The following is a 7,324-nucleotide window of genomic DNA, read 5'->3' on the forward strand; positions in this document are numbered from 1 at the left end:
AAAGAGGTTGAGACTTAGGGCTATTGGTGAGTCTCGGTTGAGCACTGAAGTTGCAATGAACCTCATTGTTAAAGATGACTACAATCCTTGTATTTAGGAACAAATACTCAGAGATGATATGGTAGACAGTTCCTTTACGAAGTTTTAGTGAGAGAAACTGATCTAACTTCCTTAATCGGGGAGAGGTTGCTGTCGATCATAAACCCATTGGTATGATTGTAATCTCCGGCCACTTCAACACCATCAAACTAGGAGATCTTTATCATCTCTATTAAAAGATGGTGATACTGGAGTCTTCGCCACTTTATGGATTTAATCTCAGCTGCAACATAAACGGAGAAAACATCTCTGTTTGAGTCAAATATGTGACACAGAATTCATGAAACCCCTCATAATTCCAAGATTGTGAAACAGGTTGCTATTTGGTATTTGTACAATTTGGAGGAACTGAATGCTGTAATGAGTCAAATGCAACTTACATGGACATTAGTTACAGAATTCTGATCACTTTATCTTGAGTTCCTCTCTTAATTCACATTAAATTTGGAAGCCCAAGGCACAATGATTGACTCAAGCCAATGGCTCACTAATCCAATGTTTATTTGACAAGTTACCAATTAGGATAGCCAGGGAGTTGTAAGGCCAGCAACACATGTGAGCATTCACAAACTTTTGTCAAGGCTAGGGAACCCCTTAGATAGGAATTTGATCTAATCTGGGCCAGTTTTTGCAATACCATCGGTTAGCTCAGATTAAAAAAATTCAGCTTAAGCACTACTAGTGTCAGTATCTTTCAGCCACTTTTAAAAGAACCTCACTAGCTTATCCAAACCTCATTGACGATGTGCATACCTGGAATATAATGTGGAAAAACGAACATATTAGAGCATTGTCAATCTGCTATTGATGTGACGTTCCTATTCAGTTGAGAGATCACAATATATCCCCATAGCTCTGTACTTTAAAATTAACTGAGATGAGTACTTTTCTTTTGATCTTCTTACTAGCTCTTAAATAACTTGATATATCCAGAGCTGAATTCTATTATGAAGATTTTGATTCAAACCAATTTGTTGATCATATAATGGAATCGCAGCAATTAGCACACCTTTTACTAACCTTCAAGGCAACTGAACTCTGGTAAGAGTTTTACCACGAACATCACTTCAGACTGAAGAAATCAATACACCAAGATAACACCCCCCCCCCCCCCCCCCCCCTCTCTTGAAGTTAGGGGGAAAATGAAATTGAAAAAATGGGTAACAAAGAAGTAAAAAACATAGAAACAAAAAACTTCTTTCGTGAATTTCGGATCGAAGAATGCAGAGAGTGAGAAATATGTATTCTAAGCATGGCTTAGAAACATGCAATTAAAAATAACCCCCTCTTTTTGGGGCGAAGCTATCCAATGTCGTGCATCAAAATATTCCTTCCATAAAAAATTAATGTTTTGTGTGAAAATTTAGTTGCCCCACATTCACAGTCATTTGTAGGAACTCACTGCTTCTTTTGGTAAGCATATAGTCGATTTTTTTTTTTAGAGTTCTCTTTTCATTTTAATGAGTGTTTTTTTGCCTTCATTAAGCTTAGAATCTATTTATTATTGAAGTACTACTTTTAATTGGATGCCCCTATTTCCTGTGACACCATTATCTTGCTATCCAGTGCATCACATCCAATGATAATTGCCTCCTATTGTTTCCAAAATGAGTCATGTGTTATATTTCTCTTATGCAAAATGTAGTAATTAAAATTAGCTTTCCAAATTCTAATCAATTCATTTGTTCATCGCTTTGGGTTATTGAAACTTCAATCTCACTTATAAATTTGTCAGTAACATCAATCAACTCTATCACACCTGATCAAAGGATGCTGAGCTACTTCCTTCACTTGTGGCTATGATTTCAGGTTAGGTACCAAAAGATTTACTTGTGACTACAAGTTCAAATAGCGAACAAAGCACCTACAGGTATTGTATAAAAAGAAAAGATCACAGGAACAGTGAAGTGCGTGCGGTCTTGGTGTCAGAGGTAGGAAGAAAGGATTCAACGAGTTCCCATTGGGTCTTGGAAGAGAAGCCGGGATTTATTTTATCCGCGGATAGGCTTGCTATCCAAGGATTCACGTTGAGAACAGCCCCATTGTTGACTTTTATGTGAAAAGAAGTCTTTTTGTAATTCAAACTTACAATGGGGTGTTTTTAGTAATTTTATGTATGCTTTTGGGCTTCCCTCCAAAAAGACTAAAGTCATGAGAAAACTTTAGTCCTAGATGGGAAGTGTGAGAGGATGAGAGTGGCCATATATATACTTTCACTCTCTTAACCTTGTAAATGAGCAAGAGGTTATGGGGATCCTACGCGCACGGATCGCCCACTTGGGTCCGGTGGGCTTTTGATCTTACCACACGCGCGCCGCCCGGCCCGGCCCGGCCCGGCCGGCCGCGCTCGTGGACCTAAGGCTTTTCTTTTTCTATTATTTATTTTTCCTTTTAACGGTTAAGAATTTATTTATTTTGTTTTAATTCTTTTTTTACGGTTTGAGATTTCTTAATCGTGGTTTAGTGACCGTTTGGAAAACGTCTCTCACGCACCAAAAGAGTGCGACGTTTCATCCTAACGGATCGATTACCTTTCTATATAAATCGGCTTTACAGAAAACAGAAGATTATCCTTGACGGATTCTTCTTCTGCTCTTTCTCTTCTCTGGCTTTCTCTCTGCTTTTCTGCTCAAGGTTTTTGGCAAATATAAGCAAGTTCTTAGGCATCCGGGCTGCGTGAGTGCACACCCCTGGAGCAAGAGTTGTTGTATCCTGGAGGCATACGCCGAGACGCCCATCTGCACCGTTGATTCATCATAGTGGGGGCGAGATTTGCACATAAATTTTCTAACATTCTTAAGGCAAATCTACGATCTGTGATCTGTAATTTTTGGATTTCGATTATTGGAAATTACTCATCATGGCTTCCCAAACCGAAAGACCGGAGAAATTTGACGGATCGGATTTCGGTAGATGGCAGGAAAAAATGCGATTCTTTCTGACTTTTCTAAACCTAGACTATATCTTGAAGGATCCTGACTCATTACCTGATGAGGAAGAACCTGCAAGAACTCATCTCATTGAGAAAAGAAAATGAGATAACTATCTCTGTAAAGGTCATATACTGAGTTGTCTCAGTAATCAATTATTTGATGTATTTTTTAGAATTGAGTCTGCAAAAGTGTTGTGGGAAACTCTAGAGAAGAAATACCTAGTCGAAGCAGCGGGTTCAAAGAAACATCTAATTGGAAAATATTTTCGATATCAGATGATAGATGGAAAATCCATTATGGATCAAGTGAATGAGATCCAATTGATTGTTTCTGACATTCTTGCTAGAGGGATCAAAATAGAAGAACAGATCCAAATTGGTGCAATTATTGAAAAACTACCACCTTCATGGGAGAAATTCCAAGACACATTATTGCATGACAGAAATGATTTTTCTCTTCAAGACTTGTTTGTTTATCTTAGAACTGAAGATGAAAATCGTTTCAGAAAACTGAAATCTAAGGCCTATGAGTTAAACTCTAAGGCAAATCTCACTGAATCTTCATCTGGAAAGAAAACTTTTTCTAAACCTGCATCTGGATCAGGAAAAGATCATTTCAAGAAAAATAATAAGAATTTCAAGAAAAAGAAAGGTAACTGCTTTGTGTGTGGGAAAGCAGGTCACTATGCTAAAAACTGTCGGAAAAATGATAAGAAGAAAAACATTCAAGGAAACATTGCGCCTCAGGCTAATGTGGCTGAAGATCAATATCTGTCGGCCGTAGTATCTGAAGTGAACCTGGTTAATAACGTGAAGGACTGGTGGGTGGACACTGGTGCCACCAGACACATCTGTAGTGACAGAAGTGTATTTTCTTCCTATGAGCTTGTAGGGGATGGAGAGCAGCTTTTCATGGGAAACTCGTCCTCATCTGTTGTGACGGGTAAAGGAACAGTGCTGTTGAAGCTTACATCTGGAAAAGTTCTGAAGCTCTGTGATGTCCTTCATGTACCAGATATAAGAAAGAATCTGGTGTCTGGGTCACTTCTGATCAGGAAAGGATTTAAACTGGTTTTTGAGGCTGATAAATTTGTAATCACTAAAAGTGGTGAATTTGTAGGAAAGGGTTACTCTAGTGAGGGCTTATTCAAACTGAATGTAACTGAGAACATTATGAATAAAGCTTCATCTTCTTCTGCTTATATTACTGATTCTTCTTGTTTATGGCATGGTAGACTAGGTCATGTTAACTATGCATCTTTAAAAAAAATGATGACAAGGCGGGTTTTTTTTTTTGAATGGCAAAATAGATTTCATTAAATAAAAACCGAGACCGAGGAGGTCCCGAAAGAAAGTCGAAAAACTCGACAATTTTTTTGGAAACCACCTCCATGAGCTAATTTATCTGCCTCGCCATTGGCTGACCACCTCACATGTGAAAAAGAGACCGATGGTGCCCCAATTCTATCCTGAATTTCATCAAAGAAGTCGGCAAATCTCCAAGGCACCGCCTTTGTACCTCGATGCATCTAATAACATTGAGAGAGTCCCCTTCCACCACCACCTTGTTCATATCAACATTAAGGAGCATCTTGATACCATGATGAATGGCTCGTACCTTGTACACATGGCAGTTAATAAAAATAAAGTTTGAAAACATTCAATTGAGCATTTTCGTTGCTTCTTTGCTACCACTATGTTAAATATAATGTCTAGACTCTAGACTCTAGACATTCACATATACTTCTATTGTATTTTATCTCTAAAGTATCTTTCTGCAAGCTATTAGGTGAATGAAACAGAGGGTGAATTTACTGTGGCAAGTAGAAATAGATGTTCACCTGCTATGCCTTGGCCAATGAAGTTCAAAGCATTTAGATCATTCGTGGCAGCATAGATCTCCTTAATTGGAATTTTCTGACAGCCAGACCCTTCAGATACTAACTCCTTAGAATCTGTAGAAGTAAACAAGCCAATGCTCAATTTACTAAGTGTTAAAAGTGATAAGTTACAGTGGATGAATCTAGGAATGGGAAATGCTATGAAATACCATCTTTTTCTTGTGGAATACTGGATATAGACCATTTTTTGTCGAGTGCGACACGGCCCACACCACAATAATTACCAATATGAAAATCTCTACTAGGCCCCCAACTAGTAGCCACAGATCTATTTCATTGTAAAAACTGCCCAGGTTAGAAAAGAGATCAAAATAACTCATATAGAATGAGGTTTTGGTCATCGTTTCGAAGAAGGTTTCAATAAACGATTATTCCATTTCTCTAAAATAACCCAATCTCCATTTGCAGTCACCTATAGGGTAAACAATTTACATCTATACAAAGTTAACTAAAATGCACCAGCATGATATATGATCTTAAAAGCCTCGAACATAATCAACTAAATGAATCATTTAGGGTACGGAGTAAAGCCTACTTTGAGACAGTAGAGGCAACAAGAAAATTTGCTATAGGAACGAGACTAGAGCAGAAAATGGGCATCCCTCACCAAACCCACCCAGAAACACATGTACACCCTTTTCTAAGCTCTCAACCCTCTTCAGAAAACCTCAAATATTGAATTCAAGACACCCAACTCAACACTCCGATACTACTGAACCACAAGTTCAGAGCAGAAATAAAAGATTCTCACATATTTAAAGACTAGGATTAGCAAAACTGAAATCTATTTTGAGGGCTACAATAAGGAAAAGAAGAATTCCTGAAAATGAGAAGGAAGAGAAGTACCATTCAAAGGACTTGATAACATCAATCTCAGAAGCCATCTTGTTCAAACTTTTGAGTATGTCTTCCACTTGTACCCCTTCCTTGAACTTAACCAGTACTAAATGCTTCAATTCACCCATGGTTGCACTGTCAAGAGGTCCGAGCATATGGGCATTTTATAAAGGTGAAGGCTCCATACATGCTTTCACAATCTCACTACTGCTTTGTTCGACCCCACTGCTTTGTCGGTGCCTTTGCTGAGTAGTAAGGCACCTTGGGGAAATCACTGTTTCATGGACAACATCTCCCACCTGATATTATTTGACATATCAACTACACAAGGTGGAGAGCCTCAAATCAGCTGCTAAATTACACCTTTTCGGGCCCCCATTTGAAATGCAGGAATTTTCAGAAAAGTTAGGAAAAGAAAAACTTACTAGAATTTCTTGCCATTCCATTGATTACAAATGAAAAAAAAAAGTTACTTGAACTACACCAGTTCAAATTTCATTTAAGTGGAGGATTTTCAATTTATACTGATCCCTCCAAGGAAGGTATAACATTAAATCAAGGTAATTACACAATTTTCCTATGAAAAAAAAATTTTGCCTAAAATGTTTTTCGCGCAATACAAAAAAATTGAGCATTTTAAAGTTAGAGACTCCTCTCTTGATTGAATGGCTTAGAATATAAGATCAATTGTAGTTGCTTAGGCTCTTCAATGTTAAAATTTTAAAATATTTAAAGCTTTTTAAATTAGTTTTTTTTAATGGCATCTGTTTTTATATCAGAACTATATATGAATCAATTCAGACACTGTAATTATTTAATGTTAAAACATTTAAACGTTGCAATCTTTTACAATTTGTTTTTAATAGCAAAGAATTATATTAATATAGAAAAAGATACACGACGATTGAGATGATCAAAAGAATACAAAGGAAAACAAGAAGGAAAAGCCATGAAACGTAAGGAATTATGAATCAATTCAGACGTATGGAAATTTTCACTTCAGACGTATAGAATTATTTAATGTTACAACATTTAAAACGTTGCAATCTTTTACTATTTTTTGAATAGTAAAGAATTATATTTATATAGAAAAAAAATACACAGGGTCATCCTGGTGATTGAGATGATCAAAAGAATACAAAGAAAAACAACAAGAAAAAGCTCACAAAAGAAGGGCTCATAAGGGAGAGAAAGTCATTAAGTATTTCAAAGCCATCCTAGAAACTCCTTCCCTAGGAAGCTATCGGCCTCACTATTTGCCGGCCTCCTTACATGACGAAATGAGATGGAGGTCTAAAGTCTAATGAATAAGAAGAAAGCGCAGAACAAGGTGTTCTAGTGATATCATTTGACTTCATTCTAAATTCAGAAGAAGGTTCGCCAGTGGTCTTTAGATCTCAAATTCAAGCAATCTTTCTGTTTTTCATTTCCAGATCTATGGTATTCGTTCCAGGTGTAAGAGCTGTTTAGATAGGTTTCTAGAAGTGGCTATGTTAAGTCTCTAAGATGCTTATTTCCAGATTTACGGACTTCGGTAGAAGTTTAATTACAGCAA

The sequence above is a fragment of the Tasmannia lanceolata genome, unplaced genomic scaffold (assembly GCF_043159265.1).
Source record: "Tasmannia lanceolata isolate RefF3 unplaced genomic scaffold, GAP_Taslan_0.1 ptg000002l, whole genome shotgun sequence".
Classification (NCBI taxonomy): domain Eukaryota; kingdom Viridiplantae; phylum Streptophyta; class Magnoliopsida; order Canellales; family Winteraceae; genus Tasmannia; species Tasmannia lanceolata.